Source organism: Athene noctua, chromosome 13, assembly GCF_965140245.1.
Source record: "Athene noctua chromosome 13, bAthNoc1.hap1.1, whole genome shotgun sequence".
In the NCBI taxonomy this organism is placed as follows: domain Eukaryota; kingdom Metazoa; phylum Chordata; class Aves; order Strigiformes; family Strigidae; genus Athene; species Athene noctua.
Window position 1 is genome coordinate 16979448 of NC_134049.1, and position 22772 is coordinate 17002219.

At 36.3% G+C, this 22772-nt stretch overlaps 1 protein-coding gene and 1 long non-coding RNA gene across 6 annotated transcripts in view; one reads left to right on the forward strand and one right to left on the reverse strand.

Annotated features, from left to right (window-relative positions):
- TJP1 (tight junction protein 1) overlaps nucleotides 1-22772 on the forward strand; it is a 195039-nt gene that overhangs the window by 9258 nt on the left and 163009 nt on the right. The window lies entirely within an intron of this gene.
- Nucleotides 1541-22770, reverse strand: LOC141965364 (uncharacterized). The gene is made up of 3 exons (XR_012634457.1): nucleotides 22626-22770; nucleotides 2032-2147; nucleotides 1541-1601 (listed from the first exon to the last, which is right to left on the reverse strand). It is a non-coding gene; the product is annotated as an uncharacterized LOC141965364 (long non-coding RNA).

Consider the following 22772-nt stretch of genomic DNA (forward strand, 5'->3'; position numbering starts at 1 on the left):
TAACACCCTGTAGACCCGTGCTCAATACCACATTCCCCAGCACCATAACTGTGTCCCCTCCCAAACCTTCAACCATGTCAGCATGGTAACAATACAGAGAGAAGTCATCAGTGGAATTCTGCGGGGGATGGATTCTTCTAACAGGCTCAAAAATTGATTGGAAAAAGGTCTTAGCAGTGAGATGGAAAAATTTGCGGAAGATTAAACATTTAGACAATGTAGGATGTGTGAGGGCTGAATGCACAGAACTGTAGATGGGTCTTAAGTGACGGGGTAACGAAACGGTGGAGGAAATTTAGTGTAGATAAAAGTGAAATGATGTATGTGGGCAAAAGTGTTCTTGGCTTTATGAATAAAGTGATGAGCTCTGAGCCGCCTGTTACCACTCAAAAGTGAAAGTTTGGGATTGTGACAGATAGACAGTTTCATAAAAACTCAGTGCATGGCAGCAGTCCAAAAATGCAAATGTTTGGAACTGATAGGAAAGGAAAAAAGAACAAAACAGGAAGTATAATTATGCCACTCTGTAACACCAGTTTGTTCACACCTGGAATGCTGTGTGCTATTCTGGTGCTTGCATCTTGAAAATGTTACACTAGATCTCAAAAAAGAGAAAGGCAACAATGATCAAATGCATGGGACAGAATGGTTTCCGTGGGGAAAATAATTTAGTGACTAGAACTCCTTATTCTGGAAAAGAAACAGCTTATGGAAGGAGATGAAAAATGAAAAAAAGAGAGCGTGAGAATTAAAGGATCAGATAGCAAGCATGGGAAATTAGGCTGAAGTAGAGTACACTGAACATGACAGTATTCACTGCTTCTAAAGGTGTCCAAGGAGATGTTGTGTCCTGCTTAGTTGTGCTTTGTTCAGTGACATAACAAGATAAGGAAACAGAAAATGGCTTCACAAGAGAGTTGGATCCTGCTTGACAAGCTTTCCTCTCTTCTTGGTGTGGTGAAAAGCCAGGCCAGGCTGGCAATGGCAGTAGAACATTGGCAAGGAGCTCCTCCAAATTATAAGGTCCTTAGATGCACCACAGTTCATTCATTTTTTGTTAGCAAGTAATTTGTAAGATGAATGAAATCAACCAACCACTGAGCGGGAAGTTCAGTGGCTCCATCCAAAGATGGAAATGAGGGTCACAGTACTTTCAGAAGACATATCAGTGTTCTGAACACATGCCATGCGGTGTTTTTAAAAAGCAGGATTGATTGTACCCCACATTCTGTGTAGAAAAATTCTGTATGTGCAAATTCATTCCCTTTATTCTGAAAGTAGACTCACAGGATTAAATGATACTACTCTTCTTCCTTCCTCCTCCAAAATCCTATGTTTTGTCTGGGGAAAAAAGTTGGGAGGATACGTGTTTCTGTAAAATAGTAACTAGAAAGGAAAAAGTGAAGCCTGGTGCTCTCGTTTATTCTACCTCACATTTTCCTACTTCCAAGGAAGTAGTTAGTCCTCAAAAGAGCTTCTAAGGATGTGCTTGGTATGGAAATATGGATGGTCATGTTCTTCTTCAGATCTGAATAATTTGGAGTGGCACTGGAAGTAGAAAACAAATTCTTCTCTCCTGATGAAATTTATGTAGGAAGAATCTGTAAGAGAAAATTCTCATGGATTATGCACCTCCTAATAGAGAGTATTCTGCAAGAGAGGATGTATTGAGCCAAGGCAATCAGGGATCAAGAAGAGCAGGAACAGCCATTTCTTGCCAGCAATTACTGAGACAAAATCTTGACTGGCTTCCTCCAAACATCTGCTACTTGGTATGCTCAGGTCATTGCCAGTATTACTGCTGTGAGGGTGCCATCCCTAATTTTGCATGTATTTTTAGTGTAAACACATTTTGTAAATTGGAAGCTAATACAGCAGGTAATATGCGTATGAAAAAGGTTTTATTCGCATTATGTCTTATCTCAAATGACTACTGAGGTTCAAATGAACCAAAGGACTGCACTGTTGTGCTTCTTTATCACCTGGTATTTTCATGACATGCATCAACAGTAAAAATTAAGGTTGACATACCTAACAATTGTTACCATTTAGCTTGTGGCTTTTGGCATCACAGCAGTCATGTCAAGGTCAATTCATCCAGTAGCACTGGCTTATTTGACAGGAAGCTGTTCATCTCAGTTTGGAACCTGGAACAGATAAGCCATGGCTATAGTCAGCAGTAGAAAGAAGTGTAAAAGAGAAATGGAGGATGAGAAAAGCAAATAAAGATGTCAGAACAAGTGTCTTTTCCAAGTAATTTTGGAGATTTCAATTTTAGAAATACCATAAAAAGTACTTTCCAGTCTGTTATTGGAATTTCTTGCAACTATTGGCACATTAGCAGTTATCAGATACTGCAGTTAATTGTACTGTAAGTATAGTATGTCATAATGAAGATAAGACTCTTTCTTTAGTAGCCAGCTCAGCTCAGGGTAATAACCTGCATTTTCATCTATATAAACTATCACTTCTGTAAACTGCTGCCTTTGCTACACAAAATGTAAAATATGACAAGTTCTAAGATATTATAGATGACTAAAAGGCACATCTGACTAAAGTCAGTTGCTTATGTAAGCTAACTACATTTATACAGAATTTATTATTTTTTCCATAGAAGATACCAACTGTGGTAACCATTACCATAGCAATGCATTATGCATGCTTCCTGACACAACAGCCCATGTCTCAAAATATCCAGAACCCAGTTATCTATTCTCCCTTGATTCTGGTTACAACAAAACCAGAAATTGGACGAAGGTAGATTTAGCCTTGAAAACATTTTTTCTGATCTTTGAATTTCCCTGATTTCTGGCTTCTACAGTTAATTAGTGCAGCCTCAGACTACTCTAACTTATTTTTGGCTATCTTGGCTAGGAATGCCCAAAAGGTTGTTCTTTGCATCAGAAAGTCAGAGTATAGCAGCAATCCAGCTAAATACCATACTCTGGGAGCTGTGATGGGTCTACTCTATTCATATTAAGCCATCTCTTCACTATCAAGAGAGCCTTTTTGCATTACGTATGCTTCCCAGGTACATTTTGCACTGTTACGGTAGCGCAGATACAGACAAAGGGATCAGGCCTCATAGCTGCCTGGCCAGCCAGCCAACCACCCACCCAATATTCTCTTCTTAAGATGATTCTTCCCTTCTAGAATGGTTTCCTCTTATGAAAGTGAGGGGGCTTTGGTAAAGATTAACAAAATTAAAGTGTCAGTTTTGAGAAGGGGTATGTGTGAGAGGAGGTAGAGTTAGTATAATAGTATGCATACCCACTGTTACTGTGATGATCAGTCACTTGAAATATGCATATATTCTTGCCATAACTTAATTTATATTTAAACCAGTCCTTAAGTAATAGATCATAACAAAATGACTGCATCTTAGTAAAAACTTCTTACAGAAGCATTCTGTCTTAAGACCTGGCAGGAGGAAGATTACCTCTCTGTAATTTTACATACTCTTTGCTACAGCTCCACCACAACAGCACTGAATCATAAAATTGACATAAAAATATTTCTTTTAAGAGTGCTGTTGGCATATGCTCTGCTTTCACTCTCAGGAAAAAAATGTATTAAATTATATGTAATAACATAATTTAGACCTTTCTGTCATCGCAGTACTTCCATAAAGACATACTCAGATTGCATACACTTCTAGGTTGGAATACATGTTTATCAGTCTCACCTGAGAATTCCAGGTGCTGAAGTCATACAAATAACATTAGTAACAATATTACCAAGAAACAGATACTCAGTTTATGAAAAAAAAAAAAAAAAAAAAAAAGTTATAATTGCTCTTGCTTTTGGTATTATTCAAGATATATGTGAAATGTGCAGTGTTTTGGAAACTTTTGTATTGGATATTGCATGAATAGTCATGTGAATCTCAGCATAAGCTCTTTAGAATTCTTGCAGTGAAAATATATGTAAGTGTTTACTGTGCAAGCTAATGATTTCTTAAGAGGCACAGTGCTATATACACAATCACATAACGCAGCATTTCAATCAGTCGAATTACTTTTTTTTCCCCACAACTTTTAAAACCAAGCTATAAGTAAAAAATTGTGCTACCCACAAATCTGGGAATAAAGAAAAGCATTACACTCAGAATAACTTTTATACAAATATGTGGACCTTGATGACCATTCTTCACTTTTAAATCTAAGTGCAATGTTGAACACACAACACAAATTTACAGTACAGGCACAGCAATCTTCAGGATGTTTTACAAAGCCAGAAGAAAACTGACAAATGCAGACACAGGATTATGAATTCATTTTAGAAGGGATCAAATAATTTGTAACCACTGTCCAATCTCAAGATTCATTTAATGACTTTTGGGAAAGTTATACATTAGTGTACATTGGCAATGCAATGCTTGTAGAGAAGTGGCCCAAATAAATTTTCATGATTCAAGATCAAAGAGATTATTATCTTCTACTTATACATTTTTCTTTGTGGTGCATATGTCACAGCCAATTAAATGATCTTGAATGCTCAGATTCAAGAGAGTTTCTCTTCACAATAAAGTCTACCCCAGAGCTTAAGTTTTATTGGTAAATATGGATGAAGATATTCACCTCCTGTTTAATCTCATTTATTGACATAAGTAAGGATTTGGGAAAAAGTCCCAAACATTCAAGTTTTGGTGTTTTATTAAAGAGTTTCGCATCATAAGTACTGCTTATATTTTAAAAGTCTTACTTTACTGGAGTAGTAACCATGATGGTTTTATTCATTGGTTTGTCTGTTGATTTACGGACACAGTTATAACTGAGATGAATGGAATTGCCTGCAAGTTAATTTGGCCTTTTATCTTTATTTCTAAATTTATAGTTACCATGGGAAGAAAAAAAGAGCACTTGCCAGTAACATAGAAAGCTGAGTAAGAACTGATGATTGGTGGTCTGTAGCAGCCAAAAGAGAAAACAAAATATTATGGTGCAGAAAGAATCTATTGGAAAACTCTCCTCTGTAATACTGTTTACTGTTCTTTTTACTATATCACAGAAAAAAAAAGTAACAAAAAATCAGTAAGAATAAAATGTAAAATATGAGGCAATATATATTATTGCTCTAATAAGCAAACATATCTTTCTATCTGAGTTTGAAAAAAGGGACCATTTGATTCAGACTAGAGAGTAGGAAAAAGCAAAGATATATAGAGGATATTAATTGAATTTTTAGAGAAGTTATATCAAGAATCCCTTTTTACTTTTTGTTCTGAGACAAGAAAAATGGAGTCTGAAAAGACAGAGAAGAACGGAGAAATTAAGTATTATTTTAAATTATTTTATTGATTTTAATTTTAATTAATTATCAAAATGATAAGTAATCTGTAGAATTCATAGCTACCAGATGTGATCAAAATCATTAATTTAATGGGACTCAGAAGTGGATTTTATTTTTGCACTGATAACATACACTTCTATAATCTTACTAACAGTAACTTTAATTTCCCTGCCATATTGTAAACCCCAACAGAAGAGTGTTTAGAAGAAACATCTAGAAGGAGTCTATTCTTACTAAAATCCAAAGATAAAGCAGCTGTGGTAACACAGGTGTTGCATCCTATAGAGTCTATAGGGCTGGTGCAGGAAAATAAAATCTATGCTACTATGTGCCATCTGCATTGCTTTATGAGAAGACTTAAACAAACAAACAAAAAGTAGATTAAAAAATTATGGCATATGAATGACGACCACCTACGCCAGATTTGCCAAAATAACCCTGCAGCATTACCTGAAGAATTTCAGAATGCAGTGAATCCTCAACTACTGGTTCTGCCTTCTGTCAAGATTTATGTTCCGCTGTACCAACTGGTCTCTTGACTTTAGTAAGACATAATCAATCAGCTATTCCAGGAGCAGTTTGGTCTTTTATGTGCACTGGTTCCTATCTCTTCTTCTCAAGGCTACTTTCTCAACTCTAAATTAAAGGAGTAAAATAAAAATACTGATTGGAAGTTTCAGTATGTTTCTTAAATTTATAATGTATCTAGAAACCACTGATGTGATTTTGCATAGAAAATAAAAATACTTTGACTTTTACCCACATTATATTTAAAAATAATAAAGTAAGGTTTAAATTAGCTATTTAATATTAAAAATTAAACACTTTTTGTCCTAGCATTACTGAATAATATTTTTTTTATTATTTAAATACCACAGAATATCTTAAATACGTTTTCTGATAGATCTGGGGCAGCAAATCCCTTCTGGACATTTATCTCTGAAATTACATTGAGAGGAATAAACAGCTGTCGGGAATATAAATGCTAACTCATCAGAATGCTGACTCAGTGCTGTAGAAATCAAATATGTTCATATACTGCAGAGGTAACATGTCATACACCAACTAGTCATATTTTATATTCGACAACCATAAAACCAGTTAAACTAAAACTAGGAGTAGAAATCAGATTATAAATAGGGAAAATTTTAAGGTCCTTGTAAAAACCTGCCACATGACTGAAAAAATAGTAATCATCAAAGTCAGGATTTGTTAATCTGTCACCTTCAGCGGTAACAAACCTACTCTTTAACAAGGATTATCTCTTGAATCATTATGTACTTAAAGGCCTACTTCTGCTTTCCTTGCATTTAATAGCATTTAATTAATTCTCTAGAAGCAGGATTTAGCAATGAATGAACTGGACGATCATTCTGCAATGCCATATTTATGCTAAGTGTCCCACTAGAGACACTGAATGCTAGTGACTTTTCATAGTAAGATTTCTTAAGGGTGAAAATCTGTTGCAGGAGAAAATGACTTCATTTTACTAAAATATCTGATGTTCTGCCAAGAGATGTTGAGATTTTTTTTTCAAGTAAGTTTTGTTCTGGTAACAAATTCTCTTAGGAAAATAACCGCTATCTAGGCATTATTTCAGGACTTTTTATCGAGACTGAATTTCTCTTTCACACCTTGGGTCAACTACTTTGACTTCAGTTGAAGCTCTCTGCACTCTGTGGTGATGATTTTGTCTCAGTCTAGAGTTTTGTCCAAGCAGGTAATGACCTGGACTAATAGCTTGCTATATGTTTTCTGGTGGAACAGATTACCTTACATTTAATGCATTTCTTGCTTTATATTCCAAAGTTGTACACACATGTGAATGTATGAATATATATTCCTAAAACCATTTCTACAGCTGCTGATTTTCCCTTTCATATTTCTTTACTCATCTGCATCTAACTCTTGTGCCAGACACATCCCTTACAGAATTCTAGCTACATCTTACACAAGGATAACTGCCTAGTCCTCTGGATATATGCTCTGCCATAGGTCCTGCAGCAATGCTGCAAAGGAAGAATTTGCTTTTCAAAAGTATGACCCCGGGCATTACTCAGCAATGATGGCTGTCAAAGGGAAAGAGCAAAAGACAGCAAGAAAATTTCTTTTGAAATATGAAATTAAAGCTAAAGATTCTTTCCACTGAGAAAAAACTCACCTCTCTGCCAAAAGAGAATCTAAATGCAGAAAATCTTAGGCACTTCATACAATGAAATCTTTCTAAAGATAAATGATGAAAGAACACAGGTTTCTTTCTTAAAGCAATCAAAATATTCATAAAGACATATGAAAGCACAGAAACATAGACTTCCATTTTTAATTTTGTAACCTCAAGCTTAATTCCTTTATTCATTTCAACTCTTCAAGCAATCAGGATTTCTCAAGCCGGGATCTTTCTAGGCAGCAGAATTTCTCTGCTGGGCTCCCTGATCCTGTGGCATCTTTGCCATGCCTAAGTTATCATATAGTTTCACGAGGAAGCCCCAGGTTCTGCAAAATCCAATCTAGAGGCATTGTTTTATTGCCCTAGGTAAAGTAGTCTTGTTTCATAAACTGAATGAAATTTGCCCTGTACTGGCATGTTAGGCCTTCTGGTTCTAAATCATCCAGCTGTTACTAATTTGTTATGTAGCTAGTATCTCTTTGTGCTGTTTGATCTATGAACAGCCAACTTAACATATTTTTATACATCAACATGCTTAATAACCTATAACATTATAAAATACTCCTGGAGATATTATAGAACAAGACTGCATCTTGGACCTAGCTAAGGCTTACCATAGCTTATTGCTTTTGGTTTGAGAAATTACTTAGTCGAGCATATTTCTGTATTTAGTCCTTGGACATAATTTGTTAAAAATCTGTGAAGCAACTTTGGGCAACTTGAAAATAACTACCATAATTTAAATTTTGACTTGTGTTCAATATCTTTTGTATCTTCATTTTAAAAAAAAGAAAAAAAAAAGCTGTAGCTCCCTCCATATTATTTTGTTTCTTCTTTCTTGCAATAATCTTACATGAGAAGAATAAAAGGAACTTTTTCTTATTATACTCCTAGTTACATTATCCATGATCTTGCCTCCTTAACTTCCTGGCTTATATAAGATTTGGTGGTTTGGAAAGATGGTTATCTCACATCTGGCACTAAGATCAGCACAGACAGAAAGAATCTGAAGCAATTTAACCTCTTGCTCTAATTCCAACTTCTGTTGAACAGCTTTTCTTCAGCTGTTCTGCCTGTAAATTAGCTTAGGATTTCTTATGTCATGGTAGTTCTAATCCTTCTAGTTAGGGACATGTTATCCAGTGGCAGCCCCAGGACAAGATTTTTAGCTTAGCTGCATACACTCTTTCTGCAGAATAAAATTATGGGTTTATATGTTTATTTTGTATTAGAAACTTCATTTTCATTGCTGTTTTAACTATAGATGGGATAGTGGATTATTTATGAAATGGGATTTTTACTTTGAGTGGTCCTGCCACTTCATTTATCCAGACTTGGCCCATGGCTTCGGATTCTGTGGTTTAGCTTTCTTGTTTGTATTAACAGTAAGCTTTGAGTTTGCTACCAATCTCAGTGGGACTTTGAAAAGCTCCTCTTCTCAGAGCTCTGACTGGATTATACAATTCTCTTCCCTCTTTCCCCTGACTTTCTCCTGCTCCTTTAATTTACCTCTTGCAGTCATGAAACTACAGGAGTTTTAGAAATTTTCCAGGTTTCCTAAACCTTCTGTGGTGAACCCCCTGTCCTGATTTTCACATTCTCTATTACCAGGTTTATTCCCTATCCCTTTGGCAATCTACTTTCTTCTGGGAACATAGACGTTGAGGAATTTTACCCTGCACAAGAGCAGTTAATGACAGTGTCTAGTCTCAGCTTCTGACACTTCTGTTTGGGACTCTGGAGTGTGCAGTAATGAAGCCTGATTAAGTATGGTTGGAGCTATGTGATATTTCTGTGATAAAGACTGAGCATTATTAGTTGGAATCAGCTCCTCAAGTAAAGCTGGTGCCTTAGATCTTTTCTTCTTTAGAAGTGACTTGTCTTTAACTCCAGGGAGTCTTTTAAATAGAAAATAGGGTTGATTCTCACCTAAGGTCTGACACTAAATTTTTTGTGATAGCTCTCCTTATATCTAGCAAACTAAACTCTGTTTTAAATCAACGTAAACTCTCCACGTAATGGGAATTTTAAGAGTGCCAGTGCCGCAGGATAATAAAAACCTGGCATAGAGACATTGCTGTCATGGAGAAATGTTGGGTTGTTGCATTAACTAATAACAATAGATGAATTAATCAGTTTGCTTGCTTTCCTTTGCTGCCAGCCTGGTAGACTGTGATTAAGTTCTCTCTCTTTTGCTGGCCAGGTTGAGGGGTTTATTTTTGTCTTATTTGTTTATATGTCTTTTTTTTTTTTTTTGGCCAATACAATCCCCATTCTATTCTTAGGCCTCCACAGACATCTCCCTCTAAGTGTTACACTTGTGATAAAGAACCGTGTCAGAACAGACACAGCCTCCCTTGGGAGGCATTTGCTCATTCTTCTTATCTGGATCACTTAAAATCTTCAAAGACCAGCTGTACCTGGGTATTAATGCTCTTTCAGAACCATATGTTTCCCTTCTGCATAAAACCCATGTAAGGGGGACACTTACATAAAAATCCTGCTGCAAATCATTGCTGTGTGCTCCTTCTGTAAGGGATAAGGGATAAGGAACAAACAGGAACACATGATTTTAATCAATCCATGGAAGATATAAGAAATTCTATAGGATATTTAAACATGGCTAGCTAGACCTTTCCCTTGCCTTCCTCCAGCCTACCACCGAAGTAATGGTAAATACTGCCTGCAAATAACCCCTGTCTATTCAGCTAAGTAGAAATATAGGCAGATCTTTTAGGACTAGGTGCAGTTAGTTTTCATTTGATGTGTTCCTCAGTTACACAACTGAAAATGTTACGTATTATGCTATCCATTGCTACACACAGCATACAGACACAACAGTTACCTGATAAAGGCAAATTAAATTACATACACATCTATCCCACTCTGTGGCATTTTGAAACATATTCTATATATGACTTTTGCCCATTGGCTTCCTCCACTTTACACCAGCAAATATGAGATCATTATTAGTACAGACAAAGAAAAATAAAGGCAATATGCAGCAGGCAGGCACAAGAGGATAATTTTAATTCAAAGTTGTTTGATTTCCTGGGTTTGTTCATCCTTTTAATATTGTTCTCCTATTGTTTATGTGAATTTCCTTACCAATAGTTATTACTGAAAGCTGGGTAAGAAGATGTGTATTTCTTCTGCAAACAAATGTGAAAAAAGGAACAATACCTTTATAAACCACCTTTAATCCTGGTTCATACAAACAGAGCTCAATTATGTGTTCCATTAATTATTCACAAGATTATTGAAAATGAGCATGTACATGCCAGGCGATGGAACTCCTCTTTTCTCTGGGTTGACAAAGGTACATAAAAATAATTATATATACCACAGTAACTAGCAGTGTCTGGTAAATACAATGAAGTTATAGAATGAAGGAGTAATATCTGGGGAGGGGTGAGTTTGCTTCTTCTGGTGGCTGGCTATATGTCAAATGCACAGCACAATTTATGAGAACTTCAGTGCTGCAGCTAAATAAATGCAAGACAGCACTGTCACTCTGTGTAGGTGATAGGAGATTAATTCAGTTGTTTCTAGAACACTTCCAACAGACTGCAAAGAAAAATTTAGCTTGTGAAACTGGAGGGGGAAGCATCAAAAAAAGTGGTACATCAAAACGTAGCAACAAACTTTCTGAAAATGTCTCAGGATGTTTCAATGTTGGGCCTGCAAAAGAAGCCAAGATGAAATCTACAGGGCTTTTATATGGGTCGTTTCCTTACTAGCCTCTTTCTGTTTAATGTTAGCCAGAAATATGTAAAGAACAAGGATGTGTTTTCAAGGTGTCTTGATAAAAAATAGCAGAAAACACTCTCTTCTTGTTCCATCTAGTGAAGGCCAATTGAGTTCGAAGAGCAAATAGCTGGTTGCTAGCATAAAGCATGCTGATGAGATTCAGAGAAACACAGGCTGAGACAAAAGGTGATAGGAGTATGTACTGTAGGTTAGAAGAGGAAGTGGAATAATTTTTAAATAATGCTATGTATCAGAGCAGAAATGTTTGTCATTGGTGCATCTTAGGTGTGTTAACAGATAAATGTTATTTGTACACTACTATGATAATGCATTTGTAATGAGAAAAGCAGTGTCTCAAACTGACCTTCTTTGTACTGTAAAGCACCTATGGCAAAGAAAATGCAAATTAAATCTTAAGATTTTATGAAGGTTCAGGTAACTTTTGTAGCCACCTCCCCCAGAAATTCACCAGTCTCAAGGTTGGTGTTATTCCTTCAGAGAGGCTTGTATAAATTTGAAAATGACAGAAATGGGAAAGAGATTCTATACATTAATTTAATCATATTCACCCAGATTCTTAGCTATGACCTTGAATTAGGTTGTATTTGTAACATAATTCAGCAGAGACAAGCTGAGCTTCTGGAGCATCAGATTTGTCAGAAGTCAGATGTCTGCATCAAGTAGGATGAAAAGTAACTGAGAAATTCCATTGGTACTATCCTGCTTTTAAATCCATCAAAGGAATAATATCTCTTGCAGCCAATATTGGGATGTATCATCTAGAACTTCTCTTCCTTGCTACTGGACAACTCCATCCCACTGCTATGCTGGACAATTTTTCTTAATGTGCTTTCCACCTATTGGGAGTTGCTGGGATCAAAGCTGTGTGAGTCAGTTGAAAATTTTATTCTGGTGGAACAGCACTATGTTGTCAAAATGTACAGAAGTCAGTGGGAACTGAAGGTATTTAGTACCTCACACAATCAGATAAAAGGTGCAGCACAATGCTAAGCCAGAGATGCTTTCAGAAGTTGCAGCAGAAGATAACATTTAAAAATATCACAGATTGTTTAGAGGTGTGTTCATATGAAAATACAGGAAGGCAAGAGCAGAGACTATTTCTGTTCCATTCACAGTGCAGATACCACAGAAATAACATTTTATAAATGCCTAAGACAGATGGTATGTATGTTCTCTGCATAATAAGATAGCCAGAAATTTTCCTATTGAAAGGACTGAATCCAATACAATGTGACCCACCTTAATCTTCAGCTTCAGGTTCACAGGAAATCTTCCCTCTGAACAGTGGCAGAGCTTATGGTTTATCGCCGCTGTCAGAGATGTGCACAGATCACCAGACCGAATGTTTTGCAGTGACTACTTGCAAGTGTTGGTATTTTTGCTTTGTTCCTACAAACACTATGTCTTCTGTCTTCTACAGAGATCTGTGCATTTTCTTATAGTGTCTGTGTACTCCAGTACACATTCAAACTGTCAGTGATGCAAAAGGCTATCTCCATCCACTGTGAGGTCACTCACAATAAGTGGAACATCATCACTTTTGGCTACATGAGCAGATATGAACCTTGCGTTCATTATTTCCACTGTAATATTTACTGTTATTTATTTGTTCTGGTGTTTGGCCACTGGTTTATTCATTCTCTTTGTTTGTCACCAAGGTCCAGGCAAAGTTTTGGAGGAGGAATATCACTCTTGATTTATGTGAAAAATCAGCTGATTTTCTTCAGAGAAATGCAATGAGCTTCTGCAGCATTTGTATCTTTCACTTGGGAGTGAAACCAGTGAATATGTGCTCTAGCTGCATGAACAGTTGGCTTGAAGACAAGTGCAGTGGGTTTGAGAGCGCCCTTCCTCATTTCCATTAAGAAATGGTCTTTTTTGTGCTCTGGTTTTCAAATCTCAGTAGTGGTGCAGATGGTTCTAAGGAAGAGTTTGCACTACTGCAATAAAATGCACAGATTTCCAGAGATGTTTAGGGTGCCAGGAGAGATCTCTATTTATGGCTCATTTAGTTAATCTTCAAAATTTGTCATTTGTACATTATTGAGGAATTGTCACAGAATCAAAAAGTAGGGCTCTTTAACTAAAACTAAAATAATAAAAAACAGCTTTATTTTCATTTTTGTTGCATCCTCTCTTGCTGCTCCAAAGATTGGAGAGCCAATGAATAGCTCCCAAAAATACACAGTGCTGAGTAAGAACCAGACAGTTTCGTAACTGCTTGGGTGCTCTTCACATGCAGATGGTAGGTAAATTGCTTGGTTGGCAAGAGAGCAAGTGAGCTCTCAAACCTGCTAGTGTGTAATGAGAAAAAAAGGTTGTAGGTTACACTGAGAAGAGTAATTACACTGTAACTGCTAACGTGGTGTATGCTGGCATTGTAGCAGTGCAGATCACAGCATGACAGATCTCAGGACAGATATTATCCAGGTCAGCTCCAGGAAAATACTAATTAGAAATACTGCTTCCAACACTCACCAAAATGTATGGACTGAACTATGCTACCAGAACCTCACATGGTAAATAAAATGATGACCTTGTTATTTTATGCCAGCTGAGTACAGGTGACCCTAACAGGGTCTTGCTTTTACTTTGGATGCTCCAAGAAAAACCATTAAATATTGAGGGAAACAAAGGACAAGGACACAGAGTGAATTAAAATATAACTTCATTTCATATCTTCTGCTGATTCATTTTTGAAACATGTTAGGAAGCAGAAATATGTCAGTATTAGAGAGTACTAATGCAATGACCAATTTTAAGTTGGACATATAAAATCTTGTACAACTGTATTGTACATACTTTGTTATTTCAGTATCTAAAAACAATCAAGAGAAGCTGAAGTGATTGGAAAAATGTTATATAAACTGCCATAACAGCAAAAGGTGATTTAAGTCTATTTGTCTTACCAGACAACATTTTAGTAGTGCATTATTTACTTTACCTTATTCTTTTATTTAAAACCAACTAACCAACCAAAACACACCACACCTCACAGCCCAAACCCAAAACTTTGTGCTCTGCGTTAAGGAAAGAATAGTAAGTTGTTTAATTCTCCTCTTTTTCCCTTTTGCTATTCATGTGCTTTTTCCAGGCTGTAAGGCCTTATGCAATGTGATAGTGTAACATCAGGAATGCCATAAAGGCACTTTTATTTTTATACTGGGGCAATTAAAAAAAAAATAAAATTGGTCTACTCACAGCAAATTTGGAGCCAGATCATCTATGCCAAAAGTAGCAATAACTGCAGTGTATAAGAGAAGCTAGAATTGATTGTGTCTTCTCTGAAGCAGAGGACATAAAATTGCTTATTTGTTACAAAAATCTGGTTTGTTGCAAGATTGTTGATCTGCACATGAATTTTTATAGTTTATAAATAACTTACTGGAGTCTAGAAAGTCTTGACATCAGTTAGTAAAAGAAGAGAGAGGACTGTAAATCCCTTATGTAGTCAACATAGTAAAGAAAAATAGATGTTTGATATTCAAAAATACCTATATCTAGAATGAACGGATTTGTTCTGTATTAGATGGTCTTGAAGGAAACTAAAGAGAAAAAATGTTTCATATGCTTAACTTCCATATTCCTGAAAGAATGTGGTCCAGTTGTTCATTATTTTAATGACATATTCAAAATTTTGTCACATTGTTTTATTAAAAAAAAATAAATATCTGATACTGATCTGGACCAATACTTTCAATCTTGAACAAGAATCTGGGATAGCCAGTCAGACATATATATTGTCTGAAGTTAGGCTCCCAGAAATTGAAACATCTTTTAAACTTTGCCTCAAGAGTTCCTTTAAGCTGATTTTTATATCTTTTTTTTTTTTAATATATAGCCCCCTGCCCATGCACACCTAATGGGAGGGATATCTGGAATCTTACAAATGCTAGCTCTGCTATTTTGGTTTTTTTAAACTAAAAATTCAGTGACTAAATGACTGGATCTTGCAGACTCTTATCAGCATGAATAGCTTTTGCTCTTGAAAAATAGTCGTATCAGATTTTTGAAAATTTTGTAGATGCAAACTGAACCTACTACCATATTTTGAATCTAACCAAATGTCTCCAATAAGATGCCATGCCACTAGAGCATGGCATGAACGTATTACTGATGAAAGCAAAAGCGACATCAGAGGAACCAATCCTTCAACCTGTTCTGTTCAAGCTGATTGTTTCACCAGGTGTAGCCTCAGATACTCAAAAAAAACAGTTTCCTGCAGCATCAAAGCTTTTGTTATTAGGTTTAGCTATCATTTTTGTTTAGCTTTTCATTTTTGAATTCCTACCTGCTAGGCTTAATGTGTAGATCCTAGGTTTTATGACCAGGATGTTACAAGAGACAAGTATATAACAACAGTAAAATCCCTTGGGAAATAGATCTGCAATATGCGCCAAAATTTCATGTAGGTTTCCCTACACTGAAATTACAGGAACATTTGGTATATATATTAATATTGATAAATATTGAGCACCTATAGGCTTAAAAGCATAAAATCAAATTAGATTCCTTCATCCACATTGTAAAAGTCTTATTTATCACTATTTTATCATCTATACTCTTTGTTTACATTTTATCTTTTATTCAGACAGGACAATGAAACGTGTAGCTTGTAGTCCCTTCGTTTTTTTCCGTTTGTATTTAGTTCCACTTCTCTCTTCCCCAGACAAGAGTAATACTTAATATTACTAACCATTCTAGGTTGAATTGTTTGATTAGAGTTTGTTTGTTTGGTGTGGGGTTTTTTTTTAAATCTGATTAAAATCAGGCTTAGTGTGATTTAAAAAAATTTGAATAATTAGCATAAACAATATCCCTGTAATGAGCTCCACTAACATTTTTATGTTCTTTTCATAGTAGATTACTGTATACTTGCCTCTAACTATAGTAAATCCTATTACAATAATTTTCATTTACTGATAATCTGATTAAAATAGTATAATGTTAACAGTCATATACACTGTAATAAGAACAGCTTTCTTCCTGAAGTGAGAAATGGTTTTCATATTTGTGGTAACTGTGCAAATATATAACTAGACATATAAAACAGACTTCAGCTAGGATTCTGAACAATTTCAATACATTCATGAAACATCCAGCCAGCCTTCAGGCTTTATAGCTCATAGATGTGGAAACATTCTTATCAGCATTAAATCAAATATATTAATGAAGCTAAATAAGGGTCTGAAGTACCACTAATTTATAAAATAAGGCAGACATATAAGTTTTGGCAGGAGAAGCTCCTTAAATTTTAGTAATACTCTCTCTCATTTTGATCTATTTATCCTTATGTGTACAGCTACCATGCACAGAACTCACTATTCAACTAAAAAAAATGTAAAGGAAATGTAAGGAAGTAGTCTTCCTAGACATGAGTACAGTCTTACGAACTGGTCCTATAACATGTCTACCACAACAGTTCAGATATACGTATTTTTTTCTCAGCCTCCAATATTCTAAATTTCTGTTTTTACAGAATTCTACACCCTTGCTTTGGAGAACCATCACTATCCCCTGCTTTTCACAATCTCCCCTTCCCTTTTAAATATTGTGTGCTTGGAGGCTTACCCATCAGGCATAACATCTGAAAATGGAAGCTATTAGCAACTCTACATCCCAGAATGATAGCAAGGTCTGGTCACACCTCACCTCAGAGTTACATACTCTCACAGTTCTAACAATATGCAGTTAGCAAGGCTAATTAATTAGATCTTTGTGTACTGTGATTGTGATGTGTTGCAAATGGCAATCTATTTCTTAGAATCTTTTCTGGGAAGTTATGTTACTCACGCTTCTTTTTCTTTTGCATCTCACATTGAAACTGTATGCTTGGTGATTTCTTCCCTCCAGTAGTTTTCTACATGAATAAGCCATATCAGCACTAATGGAAATCACGCATATGCTTATTTTTTCTACATTAAGCTTATTTTATCCTGAGAGAGGGTCATGCTTGTCAGGCATAATGTGATATTTGGGTAATTTTGATTTAAGGTGTTTTTTCTTTTTTAAGAGTAAAATCTTAGTATTACAAGTTTGCAAGAAATGGGCAAATGTAAAAGTACTAGATAGTGGCAGTACAAGTCCACCTTGTTCTACCTTGAATTCTTCACTTTAATAGTCTCTTATTTTTGCAGTAACCTAAAATTTGACAGTAATAGACAAAAGCAGCTCCACATCAGACCTGGTAGAACAGCAGTAGAATTACTTCTATAGGAAGCCATTACTAAACAGCCCTGATTATAGTGAAGCAGGGATACTTGCTTGCAAGTATTCTGTAAATATGTCAATTCCTTAATCTAGCAAACCCTTTCTTCTTGATAATCCATAGTCAAATAAAAGTTATTTATTCTGTAAAGATATTCTTCTTCTGAGAAAACACAATGAACATTCTTTCCTTCCAAAACCAAATTATTTACCTCTTTTTATTTTGGCAGCTCAAATGAATGACCAGGACAAACTATTTCAGAGATGTAAGTTAGTTCTAAATGACTATCGGTTTATTACCATACCCAATTAGACCCACAGTTTTCTGGCATCAGTTGAGCTAGCCTGTCATGAAGACACTTCAGAGAAATGTGAAAACTTCCCCTTTTGTAGATGGTCAATTGTGCACTAAAGTGTGATAGGAAAATTCCTTTGAGAGTTTTTGTTTGGTTTATTATGATGGTAAGGTATGCATCTTTATAAATCATCAGATAACATAGACTTTATGGCAGGAACAGTAACAGACCAGAAAAAGACTTTGCATTATATATGATAAATACATTAATATGGGTATAGAAAATACCTAGTAGATCAGAAAAAGTCACAGAATTACGTATTGTAAATGCATAGATAGGAAACACATGAAGACGCACATGTTTGTCTTACTTTTGAGGAAGGAGAAAATAACCCCTGGAGTCACTGTATCTGACACACTTGTAGATTCTAAGGAACTCTTTACCTTTGACAGGTATGATCCCTTTGTTTTTCTTTCTGGAAAGAAAATGGAGATGTATGAAGCTTACACACGACAGACTGAAATGGCAAGAAAGCCTGTTTCAGTAGCTTTTTGCCTGAAGGATCTGCATAAATGTTCTTAGTTAACATAAATCTTTATTAATATTATGATTATAACTGACTAACTGTACAAATTAACAGAATAAAATATTACAAGTACTGCAGAAAAAGAACCCTCTTTAGTGAACAGGAAGATTTAGATTAAATTAGAGATGGAGATCAGTCCTCTAATGTCATGTTTTAATGTCAGTGTTCTATCAGTCTCTGGAATGTTGCCACTTTACCAACTGAACTGTGTAATAAAAAGTTCTCAAATCATATTAAATACAACAGAAGCATAGGATATGACATGTGTATCAGGATTTTTTGATCAATCGTTGGAGTAAAAGTCAGCAACGTGAACAGGTACATCCTAGGAATAAAAATGTTAATTCTTCATCATACACAGTAGCACAGTATTGAGAACTACATGGAACGGACAATGTAATGTTATGAAAAGTCTCTGTTATATGCAGAGCAAAGCTGAAATTAAGACTATTCCAAAATGTGAACAAAAGATATTTAATACGCCATAAAAAGAGCAGCAAGTTTACTTAATATTTGCTTTAGTTCTAATACAATTTTGACAGCCTATGAATGAATGCAATCAAGGGCTTAAAATGTGTCATTAAGACCTAATCCACCATCAGAAGTTGCTGATGCAGCCATTACAGTACTAGTAAAGATGGCATTTATTCTGGTAAGATTATTTTGTTCTTTTTGCCAGACAGCATAGCTTATACAGGTTTGCTGAACAATATAAGCTACACAGCAGAAAAGAATATTTTTGCTTGTTCATCAGCACAGTTATACCAGTTAGAGGTGTGGATTCTTTTTCCTCACATTATTGCAGAAAAACTACATTGTCTGAACTAACTTAAGCATAGCCAAGACTTAATTAAAAGTGCATATCTGTAAGGTCTCTAAGAGTCTTTTGAGTCAGACCTAATTTTCTGCTCCTCCTGTGAGCTCTCTCAGGACTGAGCGACACAGGTGAGAGTTTGAAAAGGACAGCACCTAGTGACAACTGGCACTACAGGGATGTGTGATGGGCTAATAATAAAGGAAAGCAGCATAAGGCTTACTGAAATCAAACCTAAATTCAGCAGAAGTAGATAATGATGTCAAATCTTGCTTTGCAGTACCTGGAATCTCAGATATATTCTAACAATATTAAGACTGAAAAAATGAGGGGCGCAACTTACAATGAGAATAGCTTTAAGTCACAATTATGCTCCCTCATTCTTAGCTGCTGACAGGAGCTCCCAATGCACAACTGTCTCAGTGGCATCCTCTGAATTGCAGCCAGTCTCCCACTGCTGACAACAGCCTACTCTCCACCTAAAAACATCAAGGCACGGGCCAAGATTAGATCACACAGACTGGCATTAAACTCCACCTTCTCAGGGTCCATCCATCTATCTTCCAGATACATCACTATCCTAGAATAAACATAATATCATGAGTGGAGTTTGTGCCAGCCACACATCCATTCAAGTGCAGCAATCATACATAATATTGTAACTTGTAACTGAAAGAGCAGTCTCTTCTTCTGAGCCAAGAAGTGCATTGGAAGGTCATTCTGGGGACAGGTTTCAGAAGAGGCAGAGGCATCGCAGATCATAAGCAGACAGATAGATTATGGAGCTTGTTCTGAGATAAAGTCTGTAGTTCAGTTACCTAAGCAAGTAAAATTAAGAAATTGGTACAGTTCTGCTTGGTTTTGTACTAAAAAAACTATGGAACAACTATACTAACCTGAAGTAATCTAACAAGAGTTAAATTGCATTCTAGGTTAAAAAAAATGTAAGCAGCTTTCAGCTTTCTGTAGTGTAGGAGAGTGTGTCTTGTTAGACAGAATGAGTTTGCATTGAGAACAGCAAATATGGTCAGAAGAAGCTTCTCTTGAAGGGCTATCTACCATATAAATTTTGTACTTAGCTCAGCTAATGGGTCTACACAGGCCTCCGAGCTAACAGTGGGATGTCCAGATGCAAACCCTAACCTGGAAGCTGCTGATTGACTCCTGTTAAAAACAGGCAGTTCATCTGAAAGGCAAGAAAGATCGGATCTTTTTACTCTTTCAGCAATATAAAACATAGGTGCTTAAAGTAAGATGTTCTGAAAGGCATAACGGAGCAACACGGAGAAGTAACAGGTACGAAAGAACAGAAATAATGACAATTAGAGGATACACTTTTAATTATGATCAATTTTTAGTCTCTGCAATGCACATCAAGAAGTATGGAAGATGATATATAAAATGTACAAAACAAGTTAATTTGTTAGTATCAGACTGATAATCATTGAAAATTAGAGAGCTAAATCTAGAGTAACTAATTTTTTTGCAAATTTAAATAGATTTAGGACTTCCTATTGAATTAAGAATAGGAATCACATAACAGACTTTTAAAGAAGTTGGAATAAAGATTTGAATATATAGCCAGGCTCCATCGTAAGTCTTTATGCAAGGTATTGTTAGCACATTTCTTAACTCTTTTGTATATAGATGCATAAAATAAATTTATGTCCTAAACCTGCTACTGTAAAAGTGAAAAGCAATGTTTTGGGACTCTAATACAGAGTCCTTTTACAAGGCAGAGAACTTTGAAAGCTTACCTGCTTCATCCAGGTTTACCAGCTTTCAAATAAACTCTGCTTCCTTTATATCCTTGGATTGTCTTATCTATGAAATGTCTATCACTACAACCAGATTAAGACTAGATTTTTCTTTCAAGAATTTTTATATGGGATAAGAATAACATGTATTTTCCTAACTGAAACTGTGAAATTGTGACATTCAAACTAACACAGTTTCATCATTCTTTTAGTCAGCATTTTCTACCATTTCAAGGTATAAATGACTTTCTTAATAGGATTGCTCAAGTGTAAATGAATATTTTAATTACAGTGTAGCTAGCATTCTACTAATGATGGTGAGAATAAAATTCAGCCCACACTTACTCTCTTATAACTTGTGTGGGCAACAAGCATTTTTTCAGTCAGCTAACGATGACTGGATAGACAGAAGGAGAAAACAATGTGTTGGTTTTACAGTTTTTGTTTTTAAGGCAAAGTAAAATCTCTACAGGTTTTCAAAACGACTTGATGTTCTGCCTATAGAAGATACAGACTTTCCAGTTAGTATACTACTAGCATTGTTTGAGTACAAAAATTAATTCCTCCTCCTTAACCTTCCTAATGATTTCAAGTTAGCCATCCCTCATTGCTTTTAATGCTTGATTTCTCCAAAGACAAAGAACCCATTATCAGTATCGTGAGAGCTGTAGACATACAGGCTCATAGTGGGCATTGAGTTCACATTTGAATTTTTTAAATGGTCTGTGACACAGAATTTCAGGACATTTGTATACACCTCAGATTTCTTGGCTGAAAATGCAAAGCCATCCATCTCATTAACTACAGTAATACAACTATTATGTTTCTAATTAAAATCTGCTGTGCTTCCAAGGAATGTATTTATCTTCTTTGCTTCCTGTGTAATGAACAGGCCTAGGTAGAATGCACCCTACTACAGTCTCGAGGTATGTGTTACATACAGAAAGAGAAGAAAAATAATCACTGAAATGCTCATCTCTAAGCCATAAAGCAAAAACAGTGTTCACAGTATTTTTCCTAGCTGACAGTGCCACCTTAGCACCTCAACTCCTGGGTATTACAAGTCATGCTATTTACATTACAGCATCTTAATGAAAAGTTGTCACTTCAGCATGAATTTGTTCATACCTGCATTCTACAAAATATTTACATGCTTAAACAAGATATCTCTAGACAAAGTATTGCCCATCACTATTGATCAACCTGTCTGCTAAGCACTACCCTTCACTTCAGGGATGTTGGTGCTGTAGAGTGTCTCTGATCATGTTGTACTGTGGTTTAGAGTTCATTCCAAAAGCAATTGTCAAATGCACGGTCTTCCGCTGCTCGTAAGTGTGGAGCTTGAAGAGGAAGGCACAAAACAGATTGAACTCGTAACGATAACTGTGTCACAGCTAAAGCCACTAACATGGCTATGTGTTCCACTGGTTTTGTTGAAGTATCTAGAAGGCGGGCACTGCTCTAAAAACATTTAATACTTTGGTTTGACTTAATCACCATCTGATTTTCAAACACACATGGAATAATTGAAAAAAGGGGGTATAGCCTGCTCTTCCCCGTGGCCTCGGTGCCGGTGCACACATGCCCGCCTCGCTCAGCGCCTGCCCCGGGGGAGGTTCGCTGGGGAGCGCCGCTCCTGCCGCAGCGCTGTCCCGCCTGCCCCCGCACCTCACCTCACCCGCAGCTCACCTTCATCCTCACCTTCGTCCTCGCCTCACCTCCCCTCCCTGCTCACCTCCGCCCTCAGCGCCTCCACGGGCCGCCCCAGCAGGTGGCGAGGCGCTTGCCTCCGCAGCGCGGTTACCGCTAACCCTCAACCGACATTGTTAGCCGGGGAGGAAGGCGGGGCGGGGGGATGATTAAAATAACATGGGGCTATTCT